The 25,524-nt window shown below is 44.6% G+C and overlaps 1 protein-coding gene across 1 annotated transcript in view; it reads left to right on the forward strand.

The window, feature by feature from the left end:
* Positions 1 to 25,524, forward strand: part of CFAP47 (cilia and flagella associated protein 47) — a 3,369,192-nt gene that overhangs the window by 1,590,186 nt on the left and 1,753,482 nt on the right. The window lies entirely within an intron of this gene.

The raw sequence follows: 25,524 nt of genomic DNA on the forward strand, positions 1-25,524 counted from the left end.
GTTCACCAATGGTTTTGTCCTTCCTACCATATTTGGCGAATTCAGGCCTTCAAGTTGGCACCATTAAGGGCTATCTCGCAGCGCTATCCATCTTTAAGCGCACTGTGGAAGAACCATCCTACTTCAAGTTACCCTTGGTAATACAGTTTCTAAAGGGGTTAACTAATGTTTATCCCCCAAGACCATTCCAAGTTCCCCTGTGGGATTTAAACTTAGTCCTAACTTTCCTGATGGGCTCACCTTTCGAATCACTCCATTCTTGTTCGTTAAGATTCCTTACCCTTAAAACTGTTTTATTAATAGCACTTACATCTGCTAGAAGGGTGAGCGAATTACAAGCTCTTTCTTGTAAACCCCCTCATACAATCTTTCACAAAGACAAAGTTGTCCTGCAAGTGAAGCCTAATTTCCTCCCAAAGGTGGTTTCTGAATTCCATATCACTCAGAAGATTACCCTACCATCTTTCTATCCTCCTCCTCATCCGGGGAAAGAGGAAGAGAGGTTACACAGGCTAGACCCTAGAAGGGCTTTAAGTTTTTACATCAGTAGACTAGCCAAGATAAGACAGGCAGACCAGCTGTTTGTAGGTTACACAGGTCACAAGCTGGGGTTACCAATAACTAAACAGACCATTTCCAGATGGATCATTCTAGCCATTCTGGAATGTTATAAACTGGCAGGGAAAGAGCCCCCTCAAAACCTTAGGGCTCATTCGACCAGAGGTATTGCAGCTTCATCGGCCCTCAAAAGAGGTGTGCCGGTTAAAGACATCTGTGCGGCCGCTACATGGTCGTCTATCCATACCTTTACACGATTTTACAACTTGGATTCCTCCTCCAGTCAAGAGACTAGGTTTGGAAGGGCTGTACTGCACTCTATTCATCAATAGAAGACAGCGTGAAGTCAGTACTCCCTCCTCCAATGATAGAATACTGCTATGGGAGGCCTATCTAAGATAAGGAATACGTCGGAGGACACAATCCCTTTGAAGAACAAGTTATTTCTTACCTTGTAACGTTCTTTCGACGGGATGTTCCTCCGACGTATTCCTTATCGACCCTCCCATCCATCCCCGCAGTTCTACTTCCCTTGTTGTTGCAGCTTACGCTCCTTCGGGGTGATTAGTCTAGTCCAGAAAGAATTATTGTGGGCTACAAAACGGAACTGAGCAACGGACGCTGCGCGCGGCCTTTATAGGCAGGATGACGTCGACGTTGATACGGCGGCTGTCGAGGGACATCGACTCGGAGGACGTCGACGCGCAGCGCCCTCTAGAGAAAAATTTTCCGAGGCCAGCAGAGCTGGAAGGAGATATCTAAGATAAGGAATACGTCGGAGGAACATCCCGTCGAAAGAACGTTACAAGGTAAGAAGTAACTTGTTCTTCAGCCCACTACATGTCTCCTTCAAATGCCTGATGACAAACTGTATGACAAACGCAGCCTTCTAATTCCTATATACAAAATGTGTGCTCTCCTCAAGAAAAGTCATACTGCCTTCCTAGTACATATGTTTGGTCTTGCCCAAAGCTTTCTCAGTCTTGAAGACACCTTTTATTATATGTGACATGACTAGGGATTGATGACCACACTAGCTGTTGTGCCTAGCATATTGAAGTATAATATTGGACCTCTCAGCTATTTTAAACCGTCCACCATGGCATGTTCCTTGACTGTCTTAAAAAGGGTGCTTGAATTCGGATGACAGCGCTAACCTGTTTTACATCCTTCTTGCAAAATTATATTTACCATCTTTGTAATATAATTTCCAGAATGTCTAGCATCACTTGTGCATTGCTCCATGAATCTATCTTTTTGATTATGCTTTTTAATCACCACCTATCAGTAAGTCACATAGCAAGGTCTTTCATATTGATGCAGATATACCCAGTTTGACCTTAACCTACAGGTAGGCATGGTGACTGTAACCAAACTGTGGTGTGATTGAAACACTTCCAGCATTGGATGCATCGAACTATGGCTCAACCTCAATGCTTGAAAGACTGTAACCCTGCTTATGAGCACACTCAACACATTGACCCAATGCATGATGTGGTACCTTAGGCCACTTTCAACCCAGTAAAAAACATATGCAACCTTGATGTCATGTTTGACTGCATCCTTGCTTTCCGGGATCTTTATGATTAGGGAGGAATCTTGTCACATATATTGCAGTCTAGTTTCCACTGAATAGTACATTGTTCTCTTCCACACTGTGAAGGCATCATGAAGTAAGACGCAGACAACAGATTCAATTCTCTAAATAAATGTTTTATTTCTCTTAAATGTCAGGATGTAGTAAGGCCTAACTTGCCCTATACTAAGGTGGGGTTTCCCTACCTAAAGGAAACTAATGATGGTCTGTGTCAGTAAGTTCAACACGTCTGTGTGCAAAACCTATACTTGCCCTCACAACTAAAGATATACAATGTGTAGGGATAGCAGCAACAAAAGAAAACGGTGTACCAGATAAAGGTCTGAGCTTCTTCCAGCTCCTGGCTTATTTTCATGTTCCCCTTCCCCAAGTTCAAAACAGTTCCAAAAGGCCTCAAGTTCCTTTCCCCAAGATTTCACCACAGTTCACAAAGTCATGGGGTTCCCTTCCCCAAGAGGTCAGCTCCTTCCTGACTTTAAAAAAAAAAAGGTCAGTTCAGCTTCTTAATCATCCAGGCTTTTCAATAGTACACACAGAATGCTCTCTTTCTCACTCAATACAGCAACTATTATAAAATGCAGCTTCTTTATCTTTATCTTTGCATTCCTTGGCTCTTTTCAACCAGGCTCACTCGTCTAGGAGCAGTTGTCAAACCCCACGGTGCACCCATTACAGGTCATGCAACTGATAACCCTTGGCACTTTGTTATGCTTCTGTATTCCTCAAGCGTTTTGCCAACACGTTTTTTCTCTCTGAGCATGTGCCATTTGTTAACACTCAATTCTGATTCTCCTTGGCAGTCTCTTGGCTTTGCCCCAATGTGTATTTCGCACCTATATCTTTGGCTCACATTATTTATTTTTACATTTATATAGCTCACTAAGCTCTCGGGCTTCAAGGTGCTTGTCCTTGACCAATTACTTAAATATACCTGTGCTACACAACATTACACACATTGGTAGGGAAGGATCAGGGGAGCAAAGGATCAAGGTTTATGCAATAGTGTTTTTAGCGATTTACAGAAGGCCCAATAGGAGGATTCTGCTGGCAAGGTTGGTGGGAGTAGGTTCCACTGTTTGGCTGCGATGGTTGGGAAGCTTGTGCCTCCAGCTTTCGCCTGCTTAAATTTGGGCTGAACAAGAAGATGGGCATAAGATAATCTTGTGGGCCTGTATGAGGTAGCTCTAGTATTTTATGAGAGAAGTAGGGGTGGGGCTTCCTGTGAAAGATATCTGTGAGTGATTGATAGTCTTGAATCTAATCCTTTCGCGGGTGGGAACCAATGTGCCTTTCTTCTTGCTGCACTGATGTGATCGAGTTTGGATATGTTCAGGGCAACTTTGAGGGCATTGTTTTGGATTACCTGCATCTTTCTGATGTTGAGTTCAGAGGTACCCACGAAGAGTGCAATAGTTAAGTCTTGAGCTGATAGTGGCTGGGGTGATTGTGAGGCAGCGCTCTGTGGATAAGAAGGGTCTAGCTGCATTACTAAGCTTCATTGTGTACGCTGCGGATGAGGCAATGTAAGTCACTTGGCATGTGAGGGAGAGTGTGGCATCCAGGTAAACTCCAAGTGTCTTCACAGAATGTGAAACTGAGATCAGGATGCCACCGATGAGAAAGGCAGAGTACTGGTGAGCTAGCGTTTTGATTACTGCTGTGGGGGCCACCAGCAGCATCTCTGCTTTTTCATTATTTAGGCACAGTCGGTGTGTGGCTATCCAGGTTTGGATAGTCGTGTAGACAGAATGCAGGGAGGAGGAGTCTACCAGGTCATTGTCAGTGAGGGGGAGCAGGATTTGCGTGTCATCTGCATAGTTAATATGTGATATGCCAATGAAGTCAGAGGACGAAGAGTGGTTTTGTGAAAATATTTTACAATGTTGGAAAGACGCACAACCCGTTTGGAACAAAACAGGAAATGGGTGCAGGAGGGGCTTTTTCATTCTCTGCAAATACTCTAATGGAGGCGATCCAAGTTGTGGTTTCTGGCGAGAAGTTTGCTGCTGAGATAAGATGGTGGCAGAGGATCTTTTGATCCAACAAGTCAAAGACTGCCGAATAGGCAAGGAGAAGGAAAAGGGCATGCTTTCCCTCATCTCTGATGTCATCCCATTTATTTCAGATCCTTCTTGGCAGTCTTTTGGCTGTGACACACCTTGGCTCTCAACCATCTTCTCATTGGAAGTCTCTTGGCTTTGCCACAACTGGTATTTCACACAACACACTCTGCGGTGTTCACTCTTTTCTACCACCTTGCTTTCACATTGTTCATAAATACTCTTCACTTGCTTTTCTCTGTATTCATAAGTGCTCATTATTTGCTTTTCACTGTATTCATATGCTCTTAATTTCTTTCCAAGTTCGGTATTCAATAATACTTGTTGCACTCTTACAAGTACTGATAACACTTTGCAGCTTGTTTGCCATTCAAAAACCCTCAATTCAGTCTTAAAAAAAAATAACTAACTGTAACAGTTTGCAGTTCGTTCAGCATTTAAATAAGCCTGCTTCCAGCCCCTGGAGCGCCTGAGTATGAGTGTTCCCTTCCTTACACCCCCTGGTATGCGACCACTCCTCCAGGCGTCTGGTTTGTCCTTTCCGGCTTCCTTTCACTCCGCTCGTGCTTTTCGGGAGCCCCACCGGACAGCACTTGCCGTCCTGGAACCTTGCTGCGCATAGCTCTGCTCTTCCATCGCAGAAGCTACCTGCGGCGATTGAGAGACTTCAGTGTCCCACAGCTCCGGCTGTGGACACATGGCAAAGGGGGGAACTGCAGGTTTCTCGATCCTCTCAAGGCCTGCACAGGCCCGTGTCTCTTTCACCCTCCTGCTCCACACAGCGTCCTTCCTGCCAGATCCTCTCCAGCCCGCTCCATGTCTACCAGCCGCGTCCTTCTCTTCAGATGGGTTTCTCTCCCTGTTTCCCTGGCAGTCTCTCCTTTTTTTGTACCTGGTTCCTGTTAAATGGTTACACGTGCAAGTCCTTTGCTTCAGTTGCCGGACCATAGTTAAGCCTATTAGCTGGACATCCCTGGCTATTGCAATGGTACTCTTCCTCGTCTCAGTACAAAAGTGGTGTGAATGAATGGTAGTGTGCTTAACTCCCAGTTGTTTCTTCTTTGTCTTATTGATCTGATATTTTTCTGTATTAACAAGAGGAGGCTGATGTGCGTTTAACCTGCCCAGCTAAGCAAGTGCCCTCCTAATGGATCTCTTCCTCATCCCAGTATAATACTGGCCTTTCCGAGGGTCATTTTGAAAGAAAGGAAAAGGGAAGTAACCTATAAAGGTTGCTGAGACTGGAGGTTCATTGTGAAAAGGGAATGGGGGATACCATGTCTAACCCAAGGACATCCTCTCCCCACTGCCCAAGTCTCCTCCATCCAGGTGATCTTCCCTCGCATATCCACCCCCAGGGTCAGGATCCAAGAGCGAAGGCATTTCCCTGGCCACCTGAGCAGAGGATCTTCGGGGGAAAAGGAAGTGAGGACGTCCTCACACCTGTCTTCTGTAACCCTGTTTGCCTACCTCATTTGCATAGAGTCAACTCTGTGCTCTTTCACTGCTGACAGTTGGCTGAGCAATCCCACATGCATCTCCATTTGGTATGTTTGCTCACAGGAACACATAACTGACAAGCCTCCAGCATCTAAGAGCCATCATAAGCCCATCATACAAGCACTTAATGACTAATTCAGGTACTTTCCCATAAGTACTAAAAACTGTCCAACCGGGTTTGCACTTATACACTGTGGCATTAATAATTTGCCCTTTTGTGATTAGCACTATATTTTGATTGTTCTGCATTGGCCCTACAGGCATGCAAACTATCACAAACTCAATCCCTATGCTCTCATTACCTTCCTCAACAGTACACATCTTTTGTGTGTTTACCCTTTCTGCCCCTTTTTCCTTCTTATTGTCTACAGTCTTTTTTTATTTTCTCACAGACCAATGTCTGGCTACCCAGAGGTGTATGCCACTCTCCTTGTGAGTATTAGCACTGTTAGGCTACAATGGCCGCGGCTGGCGCATTATAAAAAGCACATAGCATAGCTGCATACACATAACTTAAATGGGGTTTACAAATATCAATTTCAGCATAATTCCTCTGAGGGGTACTGCCTCAAATGAAGTTACTGCACTAAATTCCCGTAATCCTCAAAACAGTCCCATCCTTATTGGACAGTTAAAGCTCCAATAGCACAATGCAATGCATCCCAGACCGTTTTATGTCTTTGCAAATGAATTGCGTGGCGCCTGTGCTGGAGGCACTTTACTCTGTGTTGGAGGACAGAATACAGTTCTAAACTTTGTTTAGTTCTCAATTGATTGGGCCCATTGCCCTTTCCAAACAAAGTCTTTGCATCATAACAGCTAATGTGATGAATGCAGTCATCTTCCTACAACAATCTTTTCTTCTTTAAGTCCAGATGCACATGATTTTGAAACCTTCAACCTACACAGTGTATGCCCAATGCTAGAGTATTTCTGTCATGGGCAAACTTTCCTGATGTTCTAGAAAGCTACTAAGGCTCACCTTCCCTTCATCACCTTTGTTCTGAATGTGCCTCAATCCAGAGCCAAGCTTCCCAATCTGATCTATAATTACCAAGCCTAGTACTGGCCCAATCAGCCCTGCCCAGAACAAAACTCAGCGGAGCAGTAAAGACTTGATGATTATGCACCACTTAATGCTAGGTCACCGCAATGACAACCTCCCAAACACATTGCATCAGACAGTGAGACACCTAGAGTAGCTCCATCAGCTGTGAGAAACCCAAGGTTAATCCCATTCCTAGTCCCCATGGATCATCTGCACAGGTGGCCAGGGAAAGGTCATCACTCTTGGATCCTGACCCTGGGGGTGGACAAGCGAGGGAGGATCACCTGGGTGGAGGGTCTTTGGGGACTGGGAGTGGGATACCCCTTGAAGAGACATGGTACCCCCCCTTTTCCTACTATTGGCCAACCCTTCCCTCTGCTTCATGGGGTGTTATGAGTCAACTCCCCTGACTTCCTCATATATAACTCCTAACAGTACTGGCAAGAAGAAGAGGCAACCAGGCAGAGGTCGAAGTGGGCGGGAGCTGTCGGGAGCGGTGCTCCTATGCTTTTTATTTTTAAGTTTCACCGTTCCTATACTTTTATTTTAAAAAGAAACTGTTCTGGAACAGTTTAGTTTTAAAATAAAAGTGTAGGAAGAAGTTGAAGCTTGCACTTCAGTGCGCTGCACTGAACATTCCCTTAAATAACAGGTGTGTGTGGGAGGGGGCGCAGCGCTGGGGTTTGTGGAGAGTTGGGGCAGACCAGCAGGGAACATAGTTCTACTACTTAGTTTTGTACACTTTGACCACTGCAACCAGGAGAAATGAAGACTAGGTGCTTTTACCACTCTGGTACTGGGACGAGGAAGAGGCCTGCTGAGAGTAATTGTTACTCGCTGCTCCGTGATCAGATAAACAAGTGGTGAGAAGATCTTGCAGACGGAAGTCAGCATAGGGAGTCAAGCTTAGCCTCCGAGGTTCCAGCTCCCCTGAAGATTCAGGCTTCCTCTAAGAAGAGGGGCTCTTCTCCATGATGTACCTCTCTGCTGTTCCAATCCAAAACAGGCAGAGGTGTCAATCGTATAAAAGAGCTGGGAGAACACGCACCGCCAAACCAATGCTGAAAAGGAACCATAATAGTATTAGTGGTGGTAAACAGTCAAACTTAAGTAGCAAGATAAGTATACAGTATCAGGACTACCTAGAGGAGGTTTGGGACGGAGTACCCCTTTGGTTGTGAAGAACCTACAAAGAAAATAGACCAAATACTATAAATGTGATGACCACTAAGTTAAACTGCCATATTAAATAATATCCACACAACAGACCTGAAGAGAAGTATTCCCAAATGATGAGGACCACTGATGAAAAGAAGTACAAATCAATGACGGGGAGAAAATAACAAATAGGAAGGTTAGTATGGGAAACAAACACCGGGCGGCACAAGAGTCGCACTAGGGCTGCGTTGGTGCATGTACAGGAGAGCTTCACACAATAATGCACTTAGATAGTTCTTGAGGAAATGATGGAGTCGGGTGAATGTTTTAGGAGAGTCAGGTAATAGGAGAATGGATTCCCCGTTCAGGTAATCTTGAAAGATGTAAAGCAGTAATTCCCACACAACGAAGTTCTCGTTTTACCTTGTACTGGCACAACTCTGACACTGGAGCAGCGGAAGAGCCCGTAAAAGCAGGAGGGGCTGTACCGCTACAAACTGCAGGGAGGCAGCGAGCATGGAATGGAACAGTTCCGAAGGTAAGCAGATACCCGCGAGGCGAGTAACCAAATGTAGCAGGTGAAAGCAATCTGTGGACGTTTCCGGGTCAGTACGTAACGGGCAAGGAACAAAGCCAAAGGAACAGGCAAGCAATCCGGGAGGCAGGCGAGGGTCGAAGGAACCAGGAAGTCGGTAAGGATTTCACACAAGGAATAATGCGAAGGATTGGAGCGTAACTGGAAACAAGGGTAACGCCACAATTAGCAGCACAGTTGCCAGGAGAGAACGAATCTTCTGCTACGGGGGGGTGGGGCTTCTGTGCGCGTCCGGCACGCAGGGAGTGAATCAGCTGACGCAGCTTCCCACACCTGGCCGAGAGGCGCCATGGCAACCGATAGTGGTTCCATAGCGACGCCTGCAAATGGATTCTGCCTCGGGGTGAACCCGAATTACGTGGAAGCAGGGCCGATCATGATCGAGATGTAACAGTAATAGAGGTCAGTCATGTTCAAGTAGTCAGCACGGGAGATACCAGGCGAAGGCAGTAAGTACGAAAGGAAATCTTGTAATTTCCTCTTCAGTTACAGGTTAAGATGAGGACAGGAAAACAGAGGGTATGCATCCTAACAGCTCTAGTCCCATGCTGAAGTTTCCCAAACCATCACTCTCGGAAAAACTCGCACTCCACATTCAGTCAGCCATTCCATAAGCGGCGCCCAGCAGAAAACATGCAGGTTAACACACATGTCCCCTTAATGATGGTCCAGCAGGACTATTTGTACATTCACACCTGCAGCCTGTTAGTATAAAAAGCCTGATAAAGTGATTTCTAAAAGTGCGACGGTGACGGTGGAGCAGCAGCAGAGAGACCAAGAGAAGCAGTGTGGAGCTGTATATGTGGAGCATGCCAACGATTCAGGAGATAGCAGTCCAGGAGCTGGGGCTCTGTGACTCGAATGAACATTGAAAGGAGAGCAGTGCAGGGTGGCTGCTCCTTTTTCTGGTGTTGAAAGTGCTTGTTCTCCTGGGGACAGAAGCGGACCCAGAAGTGCCTGAGGGGCAGGAGGTGGAGTCCTGAGGTGGAGACCAGAAGGCTGAGCGATCTGCGCTGCAGGAACTCGCAACAAAGCAACCAGTGAGTTTCTTTTTCTTTTTTTTTTGTATTACTAGTTTTAATTGAAAATCAATTTTTACAAGAATCGACGTTTTCATTTCTGTAGTCCAGTAAGAGTAAAATGAAGTTCAAGACCCTAGAGAGGGCGGGGAGGGGGGGTTAAGTGGAGAGAAATAAGGGAGAGTAGGGCAACAAAGTGGCTGATGGTCAGTCTCTACTTTCACAGACCATGAAAAGATCTCCTTTCGTTTATCAAGTATAGATTCAGCTGGTCAGTTCGACAGACACCCCCACCCCAACTATTCCTTGTGCAGTCTTTCGTCTTAGCTTTCAGTTTATTCCTACAATCTCTAGTTTCAAGTTCTTGAAGAATTTGGTAACAGCGATCACCCATGTAGTTCTTTCGCCACTCAACAGACGTGACCACCATTCATTTTCGTCGTAGGAGTGGAGGTCAAAGAGAATGTGTCCCAGATAAGTCTGGCACTGCCACTCGAGGGCTTGGCAGTTTAATAATAGATGTCTCAGATTTTCGATCGAGTCTTTGTTTTGACAAAAACTGCAAGATTTTTCGCTTTGTTTGCTCCTTATGGCTACCACCTCTTTAGTCATTAGTAAGTTCAATCTTATTCTCATCAAATTTTCTCTTAAGCTTTTGTTGGGGAATTTTCGTATGTATTTTGGAGGTTGGTTGATTTTATTTATTAACAGAGGGATGTTCTTTGTCAATTTATTTCTGTTAGCCTGGTCTTGTGTTGATATCCAATTATGAATGAGTAGCTTTTTTTTTATTTTGGTCGGATTTTTCTAAAGATCCTCCTCTGTGCAAACGATTTCCTCAAGTCTTGCTTGAATGTCCATGACCCATCTAGACATGACCTTAGTGCTGTTTTCCTGAAGTTCCTTTCTGATTAGGCCAAATATGTGTGGACTTGAGGGGTCAATTACCTTCCTGTATAGCATGATTGTATTGCGAGTCACTATCAATGAAATTGATTGCAGGCATAGATCCCTCCGAATCAATGCTATTGGTGTTGATTGTGTCAAGACCCTTCGCCAAAACTTTCCTTCTAACTTATCCCATAAAGTTTCAGGAAGGTTTGGCATTGCTTCTACACCATATGTCAGGCTTGCTATAATCTTGGCCTTATAAAAGTTCAGGACCGGTGCAAAGGAAAATCTTCCATATTTCCTGTTTACAGCTTTGGTCTGTGCGATCAGGGATTTCATTTTTTCTTGAAGGGCGTCTTGCCTTGGTAGGTCTCTTCTGTTTGAGCTGAGAATCACACCTAGATGTTTAAAGATGCTGCCTTTGTCTAGCTTTTTGCCCACAATGAACCACTTTGAATTTTCACTTTTCTTCTTGGTAGATTCAAAGGACATTATCTTAGTTTTGGAGTTATTTATTTCCAAGTCGTTCTCTTTGATGAACGAGGCCAAGTTGTTCAATTTCTTTGGAGGCCAATTTGTGTTTGATCGATAACAATTATGGCATCTGCATAGATTAGTCGTGGTAGAGGTTCACCTCCGAAAGTTGGAGGAAAAGCTGAGACTTTGAGTTCTCTGTTCTTATAATCGGCAATGTAGGCGTTATATAACACCAGGGCCAGGGGACAGCCCTGTTTAACCCCTCAGGCCGTTTCAATAGGTTTTGTTAATTGTCCCGCTCTGCTAAGGCGTACTTGGATTGTGGTTTGAGTATAGTGCTTTAATTTGTGCCAATAGTTGCAGTGGGCATTTCCAAGAGGTGAGTTTATTCCACAGTTTAGACCGGTTGACCTGGTCAAATGTTTGTACGAGGTCAATGAACCCCATAAATATCCTTGGGTTGCCTTCCAAGACTTTGCTCTTAAGTATGCTTAACAGAAGGATGTTTGCTGTTGTTCCTGATGCTTTAACGAATCCAGTCTGAAGGGGATCATTGATTTTGCTATTGTTGGTCCAGGTTTGAAATAAAATTGGTCCAATACAAAGGAGGCAAAGATCTTTCCTATTGTCAAGTAATGCGATTGGGCAATAGTGTTTAGGGTTATCCCTTGCCCCCTTCTTAAATATGGGGACAATTCTTGCGCATTTCCATGACGCTGGAATTGATCAAGTTCTCTGGCAATTTGAGAATACTTTGCTAAAGAATATCGACCATGCATCCGCCTGTTTTTTTAGATCGAAATTGGTCACCCCGTCTGGGCCTGGGGCTCTTGAGTGGTTTAGTGTTTTTATTTTGGCCAATATTCACTGTGGGTTATGTGAAATATCTCATGACTCAGGGTCCCCCTCAGGCGTTAATTGGGGGCAGTTATTTCTTGCTTGGTACAGCTGTTCAAAGTGGTTGATCCACTTCGTTTCTCCCATGCTGTTCTGTAATGCTTTGTTAGTTGATCTAGTAGTAGTTTTTTTAGTAAAGTCCAGAAGGTGCTTGTTTTTCTCCCACAAATGGCTCTCAGCATCTCTTCAGAGTCGGTCTGATACATTTTATTTCTGTGATTTCTCACCCAAGCTTTATACTCTTTTTTTCTGCTTTGATGGCATCAGCTCTTGTATTAGTTGAGGTTGTTTTTTTTTTTTGCTTGCCTCTTTAATTTACGTATCCATTTACGTTTGGAGACTAGTTCTCGGTCATATACATGAATTTCAGGCTTTACGTACTTTGTTGATTTTCCGTCCGATTTCTTAAAGGCCAGAAGGAGCGGGCGATAGTCTATTGTTTTGTTGGCCATGCCAATGTCAGCGTATCATCTAGTTAATTGTGCAATTCCTGCTTCTGTTATCTTGAGGCGGACTGCACCACAGTCGGCCTCTAGTTCATGCTGAATTGTCTGTGTTGATGGTTTTGGAGAAATCCACAGCATCTGCAGCATGTTGTGATCGCTATGAGTTGTTCTTACACCGTTAAACGTTTTTATTTCCATAAGTAGATTGTGTGAAACAAAGATATGGTCGAGGATTCCAGCTTGATTTTCTCTCTCCCAAGTTGGTATTTTTTCAGTTGTTGTTTTGAATACCAAGTGAAGGTTGTACAGGTTGTTGATCTTCACAAGTGACTCCCATAATTGGGCCCTTCTTAGCGAATCTGTGTGTTGCGGGTGGGCAGGTTTTTGGTCGCTGATCCCTTCACAGGTTATGTTTAAGTCACCTCCAATCAATGTGATGTATGTCATGTTTCTCTGATGCTATTTCGATCACATTTTCCAGGTCGTTCAAGAAGTCGTTATCAGTGATTGCATTTGGGTTCCAGTAGATATTTATAAACATCAGTTTCCTTTTTATTGCTTCTGGTTTTGTGGTATCACAGTTCCATAGAACTAAGGAAGCTTGCTTACATTTTGTCGATGTCAGTGATGAAATCAAGTGGAACCCGCTGCTTGAACGAAAAGCTGTTAATAGGCCAGACATCGGGCGGCCTTTAATACCTCTGTATGCTGGAGAGAAGTGAATTTCAAAGCTGTCCAGAGAAGGTTTAACAGCCATGTTTCTTGTAGCATTATTACGTCTTGTGATCCCAGATTTACGTCACTTTCCTTGGTCAAGTGAACAAAGCCTCTAGTGTTCCACGAAATGATGGATGAATTCTTCATTGGGCTTGCTTTAGATAATTCACATGGTCGATGTACTGTAGAGGATTTTGCTAATTACTAAGCGTCTTTCTTTGCTAAAACAGGCGCAATCCAAGACCACTTATCCACACTCATGCATCCATTAGGTTTGAGTTGGATTGAACTTTTGGTTCCCTTCGATGTTAGTTTTTGGTCAAAAGTGATTTTCATCGTAGGAATTGTTCCCTTCGGGAAACGATCAGGATCTCTAGGTTCGGTCAATGAGTCACAATCGCTAGCTATCGAGTGATCAAAACCTTGAGATTTTTCCATTGGAGGGAATTTATGTTGTAGTCCTTCCCCGTGTGATCCAGGGTTCAGAGGAAAGTCGCTTTTCCTCATTTTTCTGTTTGTAGTTTCACTTTCTGAGTTGTTCCTGGTAGTCGAGGGGAAGCTGGTTTTGCTGGAAAACAACCGACTACTTCCTCCGACCCTAGATTCTTGAGATGATTGGTGGGGTCTGTAGATTGATCTACTAGGGTGGCTATGGGCAGGGGACCGTTCACATGTCTTACAGCTAAGATCATCACTTATGTATCCCGAGTGATATAAATCATCTGCTGCCTTTCTCATCCAGTCTTTTACCGTGGAGGATTCGATAAACAGGAAAGCCGAGTCATTACGCCCGTCTATTCCCGGCTCCATAATTTTCAAATCACTTGATCGCATTAGTTTTAGTCTTGGTATTCTTGAGAATAGTTGCATCAGGGTCCGTCTGTTTAATATCAGATTATCCCTTTTGTCAACAAATCTTCCAATTTTGAAGGATTTTTCTAATCCCATCTTTTTCGCCTGCGGCTTTGTTCGGTTAAAGTTTTGGTCAGAAACTTTCATGTGTTTTTGTTATTTGAAAAGAGTTTTTTTTGCGGCAATCTTCTTGCTCTGTGGTTATCTTGCACAACGGACATGTAATTCATCTTTTAGGGGAATCGGTAGTATTGCTGGTATCATGTTTCCAATAAACTTTTTTGTTCCCGTTTTCGTGCCTCTCTTTGGATCTTTAATTAATAGATTGGACTGTTGGAGTGGCAAGTTCTGAGGTCTTGTGGCTCTCTTTCAGTTTTTTGGTCGTTTGAATTTTTCTTTTGTCTTCGAGCGTAAGGAACGTTGGAGCCAAAGAGTCTTTCGTTTTTTTCTTTTTTTCGTGTAATGGTTTGTCTTTGTCACCGTTCGTTCCCGACACTGCTTTCCTCTTCCGTACTTCTGATGGTAGGGGGTTCAGATCCAAATCGTCCTCAAGATGTACACTCATATTCAGCAAATCCAGCGAGTCGTCAAGAGTTTTGCTATCTAAAGCAGGCAGGGTGCGTTTTAGCTTGGGTATGGAGGATTTGGACCGTCCCTTGGATGAGTGCGAGTAGTTTGGTTTTTGAATGTTCAGCAGCACCACTCTGCGTTTATTTATTGTAGGTGCCTTGTAGGTGCCTTCTCAGAAGACTGTTTGTCTATGGTTGATTTTGACTTTAAATCAGAGGACCACACAATGTCTGTGATTGTTGAGGCCTTTTTTGAAAAAATTCTGAAAGACCCCACTTCATCCGACAGCCTCTTGGACTCGCTACCAACCAGGAGAGGTCTATCTGTGACTGGTTCTGGGCTTACCTCTAAGGTATTGAAGTGAGATATACATCCGTTTATAACGGTGCCTCCCCTGAGGGAAGTCTTTGTTGCACTGTTTGGTTTATTTCCGACCACTACTGCTGGCCTTTCTGCGGTGGCTGCTTTTTTTTTCTGGTATGTGTGTTTTGTGAATTCCCACTCCCTCAGTCAGATCGTAATGTCCGTTTTCTATATCCGGGATTAAGATGTAAGAGTCCTTTGGACGTTCGTTCTTTTGGGTTCCCCTTGAACCAATAGATTTCCCGGTTACGTAATTGTCACTTTTTATGGGACTCATTTTAAGGGATGAGTTTTGAAGATCTATGGGGAGGGTTTCAGTTGACTGATTCTTCATTTTCAATGCTTCTATGTTCTTTGCCAGTATATAGCCTCCCAACAATTAAAGTTTTGAGTTCATTGTGGCCGTTATGTTTGTATGATCCTTCAAGGTTTCTGCTATTCCCTCGTACAGTTTACAGAAAAGGGCCATAGCAATTGTGATTGAGGACATGATATTTAATAGATCAGGCTTTTTCCCCGGCGAGTTGGTGAATTTAGGTGTTTGCAAGTGAGATCGTCTTCTCCTCAGTGGGGAGTTGAGAGAGGAGTGATCTTTTGGAGTTGCTTCATAGGGGTTGCCCTTTTCCTTCTCGCTCTTGTCCCGTGACTCTGGTCTACTTTTGTGTTGAAGTTCGCCCGGTGAAATTTGAAGAATGTCCAGTAAACTGCCTTTTGGTTCCTAAGGACAGCGTGGGTTCAGGACATAACTTTATCGTGGGATCGAGAGAGGTATTGTGTGTAATGTCATTGAGCCTTACAAGACCAACCTCGTTGGTAGGTTTGAGACTTGGAAGGGTAGAAGATTTATCTAGGCTTCTGTCTTCTTGCGACAGAGGTCTTGATGCCGTCACCGACAGTCCGGTTTGCTTGTTTGGTTGACTTTTCCCCATCAAGGGGGCAGGGGACCTGGGACTGCCGTAGTGCCATCTTAGAATTTGAGATGGTATATTTTTGGGTGTTAATGTCGTGGGGTCCAAGGATCCTTTTTAGGACACCTGGACTGAATTTGGTGGCTCCAATAGAGCAGCTGGTTCGTCCAGCCCTTCAAGAATTTCAACGTCTGAGATTTCTCCCAAGGGTTGGCCTCTTTTTTTGAAGTAATTAAGTACTGACTTGCAAGATATTATTTCCTCTTTTCAGAGCAAGTGCAAACCGTCCCTTTTCAAATCTCGCCTTTTTCTAAGTGTTGTTGGTTTCCTCTTCTTATTTGTATTTTGTTTTCTAGCTAAAGAAGCTTGTTTTTCATGAAGCGTCAAGGGTATTTTTTTCAAAGACTTCGTAAGCTCAGAATTTGACTCGGACGAGTCTTCTGTTGCGGTTTCGTAGGAATCCAAGGGCAATTTGTCTATTATTTTGTTTGATTTGACGGACCATGGTGTGTGTATCCTGAGGGATCATGAGGTTTCCCAGGACATCGTGCCCAGACTCAATGGGGTCTCCAGGGAGAACGGAGGGCTGGGCCGAGGTATTGTCTCCGGGCACAGGCGCAAACAGGACGTCCACCCGTGGAGGCCCGTAGAGCTCTGTCTGCAATATCAGTCAGTTTGCAGGTTGCAAGCTAGCTCTTCGTTCATCCCAAGGGGGCAGTGGACTCGGAATAGAGAACGGGTCTGTTCCAGATGGTTCAAGGAGGTGGGTTACGCGATCGCCGTCCGGTAAGCCTTGCGAAACCATATGGGTTTTTGCTACGGGCGAATCCAAGTGAGCCTGATGAGGCTCCACGGAGTCCTAGTCGCAGGCCGATTTGTTTGCAATTTGTTCCAGTAATGGGGGACTTTGCACTTCAGAAGGATGGTTTGAAGGTGTATAGACAGATCCCAACCCTCCCGTAGGCGAGTTCGATTTCGGGTGGGCACCAGCACTACCCCCCAGCTTTGACAAACAGTCTTGGGTTAAAATGGATAGGTTAGGTGTTGACATAGTCGTGCACGAGATGTAACGGGGAGCTGAACGTGAGACACAGGCTGGCCGCCTCTGACCGCGGCTGAAGTGTGAACCGGATCTGCCCGTAGTCCTGGGCACTGTAGGGCAGAGCTCCTCAGCAAAGGGCCGGATGCGCATTCCAGGACATTTTTTAACTCTGCCTTTTCCGCCATGGACTGCCACCAACAGTGATCTTCCGCTCTTCACGGCTCCTAACAGTCTCACAACAGTCCTGTACTCCGCCCTTTTCTCCGCGCTGGGCTTCTCGCCGCAAGGGGGCACAGAGGCTCTTTTCAAGCGCACTTCCTGATCACGTGCTAGGTCACGTGACACGCTAGAGGCCGGGTGTCCAAATGAAGATATTAAAGGGGCAGAGCTCCGGTGTAATTCGTAGTGAGTGATGCGCTCCTTTCTTCACAGAAATAGCACAAAGGGCGGCAAGGCAGGACTGAGACACAGCTCCACAGTCTCACAACAGTCTTGTGCTCTGCCCTTTTCTCCGCGCCGGGCTTCTCCAGTGGGTTTCTATGAAAGCAGAAACCAGTTATGCGACTGTTTGATCTTATCTGCAAGGTTATTTTGTATCGGAGTGGTCGCGTGAATGATGAGACATGTTTTCGAAGGTCTCCCATCCGAATCCTTGCTAACCAGCAAACAATGGAACCTGTTAACCATTGAATAATTGAGAATACTTTGTTACGAAGTGGTCGCATGTACATTAAGCACATTTTTTTTAAGTCTATGAGTGCTGGGCAGGTTTAAAGGCAAACTACAAAGGCATATTACAACCAAATGAACTGAATATTACAACAAAGTGATTTAAATGAAAACCTTTGACAATTATTGAATGCAGAACCGAATGCAAAGCTTAACAAGTATATCTTCAATGAATACTGCACTGAAAGAAAACGATTACCTATGAAGATTATAAAGGAATTAAGCTTTACAATTTAAATTAACCCACCGTGTACCAAGTTAAAAACTGAACGAAACTTTAAATGCAAGCAAAGTTTATATATGTTGAATCTACAAATCAATCAAACCTTGAATCAAAGAAACCAATACATATTGAACCTTAAAGTGAATAGAACTTTAACAATGCAACTGAACCCAATGTATGTTGGACTCTAAGCTGAATGGAAATTTGGAGAGGAACTTTAACAAGTGAACCAAACAAACTGCGATTTTAATCCAATACATTTTTTTTTGTATAAAGACAAACCATATGCAGAGGGTGCAAGTGTGGCGCAGAACTTTAAGCAATTTTTTTCTGTCCCGAAACGCTGCAACTACCAAGAAAATGGCCGCCGCCATGGAAAGGGAAAACGGAGTCTGTTTTACCTTTCCATGGCGGCCATCGGGAGCGCCGTTCCCGAAAAAGGATTAAAAAAAAGGTAAGTGGGGTTGGGACGGCGTGAGTGGGACAGGGAAGAGGGGAAAAAGAAAAAAAAGTACCTGCGTCCCCGGCGGGGGATGAGGGAAGCCCCCAGCCGTGTGGAGACGCAGAGCGGGGATGGACCCGCTCTGAGTCTTCACACGGCTGGAGGCTTCCCTCGTCCCCCGCCGGGGTCACAGGATCAAGAAGGTAAGTTGGGGGGGGCGGGTGGGAGGGAGGGAAGCGGTGGGGAGGGAAAGGAAAAGAAAACGTACCCGAGTCCCCGGCAGGGGGTGGGGGAGGCAGCCTCTCAGCCCCGGGGAGGCTCGGAGCGGGGATGGCCCCGCTTCGAGCCTCCTCATTGACTGAGGGGCTGCCACGCCCCCCACCGGGGACAAAGGCTGTGGAATCCCGATGGAGGGAATCCCGGCCGGGTAGGGACCTGGCGAGAGCCAAGCAGAATGCTTGTTGCATTCTGATTGTCTCTTTCCGGGGTACTAATATAACAATATATCATTGAACGTGTATTTTGGGGAAGGGAACCCTGAGATGGGAACTACTTATTGACTTGAGGGCAGAGCCTCACCATATTTTGTGTTTTGGAACTTGGGGAAAGGAATCTCGAGTACTGGTTAATTCCATATCATCCTGAATTTAAGGCAATCCTGAGACTTTTGTTGGAACTGCTTTAAACTTGGGGTTGGGAGCTGAAAGGAAGCCATGAGCTGGGCAGAGCTCCGAACTTTCTGTTGAACACTGTTTTGTTGGTTACTGACATCTCTACACTTTGTTTAGATTCGTTGAGAGGGCAAGTATAGGTTTTGGACACAGACAGATTCCTTAGTTGAATTCTTGGACTTTGCCTTTCCTTAGTTTTGGTTTGGTAGGAAATCCCCCCAAAGTATAGGGCAAGATAGACCTTTTTCCATCCTGACCTCTAAGTTAATAACGTTTTATTGTTAATTCGGATTCTGTTGTCTTTGTCTTACTCCAAGATGCCTTCACACAGCCTACGGAGGATTGTTTGAACACAGTGATAATGAATGATAATGATTCCTTTATATAGCGTTTTCGCCAAAGCACTGTGCTTAGAACATATATACATACAATTATCACCCAACCGAAGTTGGTGATCATTTATCGACCTAAGAAGGATGAAAGGCTGAGTTGGCCGTACAGAGATTCGAAACTGCGACCTGCATACCACACACAGATTGCAGCAGCAAGTGTTAACTCACTGTGCTATCTTACCGGCATGACCCTAGAATGTCACCTCACAAATAAGTAATTGATAATCTGTCTCTGTTTAATTCATTTGACGAGTGTTCTTGACAGTCTGAACACATATTTTGTTTCTAGGTTTGTTGCCGTACAAATGCCTTTGGACCCAACACACTAGATTGTAGCATAGTCCCCAATGGATATACAGTTTGGATTGTCCATATTTGTATTTTTTTGTTGTGCTTTTAACGTGATGATGCTGCAAAGGCTGCATAGAAGCACACGCATGAAGGGAAAACCAGTGGGTGAGAGTATTGAGGAATGCTAGCATGTGAAAGACCAGAGACAGTTTGTAAATTGAAGGCCGATTAGAATAAGTGGGTTTTCCAACCGCTTTGTATTCTGGTTCCACTCCTCACATAACGAGGCACAGGAAGCCAACGATGTCAACATGTTACTGTATGTGAATTGTGGTAGAAGAGGCCTGGGTTATTCAAGATTCATAACGCTATACAGTGTGTAGTGAAATACATGCATTATATACTGAAATGTATCTATTTTATATGAAGATGCATATAGTCCAGCTAGCACAATTGCCATCTATGCCTCCTTGTTTGTGCCGAGTCTGTTCATTGTTCCAGGATTTTAGACTTGCGATTCTCACGAAGATAACCTTGCATGAACCAACACTTTTTGAAATCACTGTTGTCTCGTGGTTTGATAATACTGTGGAAAAAAGTGTAAAGAAAATCCAAATGGACATTTCTTTTTTTTTTTGTTGAATTAATATTTGCTCTGGTGAGCGCCAGTTAGACTGACTAAACGGATTACCAAGCTCTTTTAAGATTATAATGAGTTATTTAGATTAATTTAAGATAGAGGCACGAGGTCTTGAAGATAAAATACTTTTGACTTTTTCTTTTTATGTCCTAATCTGTTTCTAATTAAGAGATTTAGCAGACGTTTAAAGCAGGTGTTCAGTATTCCAGCGAAATCAATTGGTTTGCCTTGCATCCTCTGAATAGACTCTGATGTTATTGGGCTGCAATCTTTGATAATCCACCATCCAAAATGTCTTGAGTATGTGCATGCACACATCTGTTTTCATAGTCTCATTGAACAACATTACTGTTTCAGGTTAGTTAAGTAGCTAATACTTATTTTAAATCAACATTTCAACATTGCAGTCATATTAAAACGACTAGCATGCAGTTAGAAACCTATACTTATGTTTCAAAAAGAGAGCTTGTGCTTGGTCAAATTTCTGTACTTTAGAGTATCTTTCAAAATACGAAACAGGATGGCCTGGATTGTTTGGTTGGCTATAGAATCGGGCACTCTCCCAGCTCCCTAAATCTGTCAGACTCTTGACGGATCAGAACACCTTTATTTTGTCCTTCTGGCTTCACCAGCCTTCATGATATGGGAAGGGTTTCATGATATGGGAAGGGTTGAATGCCTAGATCATCAAGGGGCTCCAGTAACAACAGTGCTAAATGTGTCTGAATGGGGGAAACTGATTTGATGCAAAGGACCCATTTAAGTGGACTCCTTGTCTGAGTCTAGATTTCTTGAGTCTAAGGTGCACAGTCAAAGGCATATAGTGCCATGCACACTTGTCTTATTTGGATGTGGAAACTCCTTGGCCCTGATGTCATCCTATGGCCCCAGGTCCCCCCTCAAGTTCCTCGGTATGGTGCCCACACAAGCCTACCAGCAAGCACTTGCCTACCTTGCCCTTTGCGGAAACTTCACTGGCAAGAATTTCTCCCCCAGCCACTGCAACCAGCTAGTGTACTATCGTTTGCTTAACACCCAGCCTTTCCTCTCCCCTGATGACGTTGTTGTGAGGCTAGTCATTCTTAACCACCATCCAGGGATAACCACCCTGCGCTTCAGCCCTCTTCAGGCTCTGGCTTTCTTCTTGTGGTCACTCTTGATGGCTCTTGCCATCTTGAGATGTTACCTTCAGTAGGCTTGCACTGACTTTCTTTCCTTTGGCATTCTCCTACTTGGAAAGTAAGGCTTTCTCCCACTATTTCCCTGGCTGCTTTCATCTTCTGGTGAAACCGGTCCGTATTCTTCCCGGACCTTTTATAGGGCTCGGGTTTGTTCTGATTTAAACAATACTCTACTGAATGTGTTCCCCCAGTTGTCCTGCTATTTGAGTTCACACTGCCCCATTTACCCTCCTGCCTCTCAGATGTTCCTCCTCCCAATGTGTCTATCCCCAGATGTTGCTCATCCTTTGCTTCTACATCCTGATTGGCTCTCGTTCATGGTGGGGCCCAAGAGTTTAAAGCCCCAGTTCGCCTTTTGGAAGTTTGATTGAAATCTCTCTGCAAGTCTCTCTGGGAAATGTAATTATAAAAGGAGGAGGCCGAGGGGACACATGTTAACCTGGGACAGGCATTTCTGTGACTGCATTCTTCCGCTGATACTGAGATAGACCCTTTGCCTGGCTGTAGAGCCAAAATAAATGTGTTGTCCTGTTCAGAAGCTATTTTGTGGATTCAGTGCCCTGTCTTCTGCTGTGAAAATTGTTGTATTACTAGATGTCAGTTGCTAATTGGTGTAATTTAAGCTGTGTAGCTCTGCCTCGTTATCAGCCTTCCAAGACCACATTTCATAGGACTTTGAAGGGCTATGGCGGTACCTCTAGGGTTGCTCTGTGTACCTCCTCAGTGTAGCACTTCAATGCCCCTGTGAGCATCTCTGAAGTTCACGCACCCTCTACAGAAGGCCATTCCATTGTGGCTGTATGACATTACGTGTATTTTTAACCAACTAAAACCAGAGGTGTTGCATGGGGGCTATAGCCCTAGGTCTTTTGGTTGTTGCCCCATTTAGAAGCTCAAGAGCTACAACCAAACGGCTAGCTAGCCCCGAGCGAGTCCCACCAGTACCGACATTAGCGTAGCGCCGGATCCTTTCCAGACCTAGCAAAAACCCTAAATAAAACCATCCATCCAAAGATGCTTGACTGAAACTCCACCTCATTTGCTGCAAATAGCACATGAATGATTAAAAGAAATGCTTCTTATGTCTAGTAGTAACAATTTGATCATATCAGGTTGCTATAACGTATAAAATATTAATTATGGTTACTTGATGACATCTAGATCACTTCTGGCTAGAACTTCTGTTTAACTTAAAAGATCACAGTTGACCAGAAATTGTTGACATATCAAGTTTAGTTCATATAGTAATGCATTTGCAAGAGCATGACCCAATCACTAGAGTTGGGTTGTGTGTCACAAAAGGTTTAACCACAAACGTGTTTCACATGCAAAGGCAGAACACCGGAACATTACATGATGTTCAGTTTCCAAAGACTTATGATGTCAGCAAAGATTTTGCTCATTAAAAAAGTATATGTCTGAGCCCCTTCAAAAGCTAAGTGGTACTTGAGATCACTGGAGTTTTAGCTTATCCTTATCCCTTCTTATTGAGTAGAAGAAAGTTAAGTTAAATCACTTTGAGGTGATTTGTAAGTGGAAAAATGTGTCACATACTTCATGCAAGTGCAGACTGCAAAACTGTACCCACAGGAATAAATGGAAAAGGCAGCACTGCATAATGAACGGATGTCTGACTTTTAACAAGCACCAGAACTACATAAGTTAAGTTTAATGATTTTTTGAAGAAAAACTCTTAACAATGTACCTATGAGATTGAGAGAAGTCAGAACTTGAAAATAGAAATACCCAAAATAAAGGCTTACGACCCAGTACCTTTCTTATATTTGTGACCAGGTCAGTAAGCTGATGTTGTCAAGACGAGATGGGGACCCTTCTCTGTCTGGAGTGGAGGGCCTAGCTAGGTCCGAGGCATTCCTACTACAGAGGGGGAAGGTGACAATTGGGAGAGCCCAATCCCTGTCCTTTCATGAAGTGCCAGTTTGCTTGCATGCAGTGCAAGTGCCAATCACCCAATACCTTTCTCGCAGAATACTTCGCTGCCTTTCGCTCTTATTTCCAGAAAACTATGTGTCACAGTATCCTCTGCGAGAAAGCCTATCCACCAGCTGAACTGAAGTTACCCCGAGGGACTGTGGACTGCAACCAACACTGTTTGAGCGAGAGACAGCAACGGTGTGAAGAGAGGATGCTGCATGGACCAGAAAAGCAGTCAACAGCGGAGGACTGCATGTACACAGACTGCTCTAGGGACATTGTGGTTGTCTAGGGGAGAGTGGTGGAATGGCTCCCGGCTCAAACAACTGAGATTACTGCCCTGTAAGCACTTCGCATGTACTGGGATGCAAGAGCCATAACTCAATATTACGGGCCGCCGTGGCAGAACCACAGCAGACACGCACACTGAAAAAAGGGTGGGGCTTAGGACCCGTTTTGTGTCGTTTGATGTTTGTACTGCCTCCAGGGTGGAAAGAACAGGGAAAGATTGGCTCTGTGAGCCAGTAGATAGGTTTAGCCAATGGGAAGAAGGAGGGTAGTTTAAAGGGAGACCTGGGAGACAGAGATTTGTGGGGTGTTCGGAGGAGGTCAGAGGAGACGGACCAAGAGAGCAGGTGGAGCAAGAATGGTGCAGAGGAATTTGGAGGATTATAGAGGCGATGTGCATAGTTAGATACTGGTTGGTGAGAGGAAGCGGTTCTGAAAGTCAATGGGCCTCATTATGACCCTGACGGTCTGGAAACCACGGTGGCGGTAAACCTGCCACCACTGTTGTTTCCAGACCGGCAAACTAAGAGTTCTGCAGGCTGGTGGTGTTACTCCCGCCAGGTCTGACGTGGCGGGAGTGATGCCACCCACCTGCAGACAGAAATGGAAACACTGCACCGTTAATTCCGGTGCCAGTGTTTCCATGGTCCCCATCGCAATGGAGTCCTCCATGGGAATGGGGAGTAACGTTATTCCACCTCCGGAATTACTGGACCTCCGAGGCGATAATTAAGTCCGGGTCCGGCAGCAGCCTGCCGGTTTTTCCGGCATGGCTACCGCCAGACTCATAATGAGGCCCAATGTGTGTGTGTGCGTCTGAGTGGAGTTGAAGGAAAGAGTAGCAATTAAATGAGATGGTGACTGGGGAAGTGAAAGGAGAGTGGATGTAAGAGAAGGAGAGGGGGACCTGATAGTAGTGTGGCAGGGGGAGCATATTAGTGGTGTGGATAAAGGGAACATATTATTTGTATGAAGAGGGGAGAAGTGTTTTAGTGGTGTGCAAAGATGAGAAGAGTAATAATGGAGAGGAGAAAGTAGTAGTGGTGTGCACAGGAGAGAGTAGTGTGGAGAGAGAAGAGTAGTGGTAATAAATAAGATTGGTGAATGGAGGCAAGTAGTAAGGAGAGAGAGGAAAGCAAACTATTGGAGGGACAGTGGATTGAGCGTGAGAGAGGGGAGACATGGGTGGAGTAGGAGGAAGGAGAGTAGAAAAAGAGGGCAAGTCGTTGAGATTCATGGAGAGAAGTATCAGGAAGTGGAAGGTACAGCAAGGGTGAATAACTGAGTGTATGAAAGGTACAAACCATTAGTCATTCCTATGGGGAACTCACAGGATAGGAAGCTGTAGATTGCTCCTTGTGGAAGGTTATGTAGAATAAGAAATAGTCTTTAGGCCATCACCAGAAGGCAGATCGTTCTTAGACATTGGCGGTTACCTATTTCTAGTACCAGTATGGGATTGAGGGACACCTGAATTCGGATGGGACCACCACTTCCTAGGTTGGAAAGAGAGGGACGAGAGGGACGACCAATTGCTGCTGAATTAAAAAAATAAAAAGCCTTGCAGTGTCTCTGGAAATTGGTGTGTTCTGGAGGCCATTTGTGACATATAGAAATTGAAGGAACCAGCTAACATTGAGCCAGAAACAAAAGATAGACTTCAACATAGTCCTAATAGAATAACAAGTTTGATAAGCATAAGTACTAAAGTGAAATGAATGTGCTATTTAAACAATGAAAAGCAGAACGGTCCTAACCATTTCTCCGAATGTATTGTGTCCTTTGACGTATTCCTCATTTTATGAGATCTCCATATCCAGCTTCAGCTGCTTCTGAATTTTTTTTCAGCAGAGGGTGCTGTGCGTCTATGCCTCTGACTCGATGTTCCTCGGAGGCCTCTGTCTCAATGCTGACATCATCAATGGTATAAAGTGCGTGCAGCGACTATTGGCTTCAGTTATGCCTTTGTTCCACGAAAGCTATCACTTTGGATATGGTGCACGTTGGTTCCCTATCGAGAATCTTCGAGTAATA

The sequence above is a fragment of the Ambystoma mexicanum genome, chromosome 7q, assembly GCF_040938575.1.
Source record: "Ambystoma mexicanum isolate Mex_15411 chromosome 7q, UKY_AmexF1_1, whole genome shotgun sequence".
Classification (NCBI taxonomy): Eukaryota; Metazoa; Chordata; class Amphibia; order Caudata; family Ambystomatidae; genus Ambystoma; species Ambystoma mexicanum.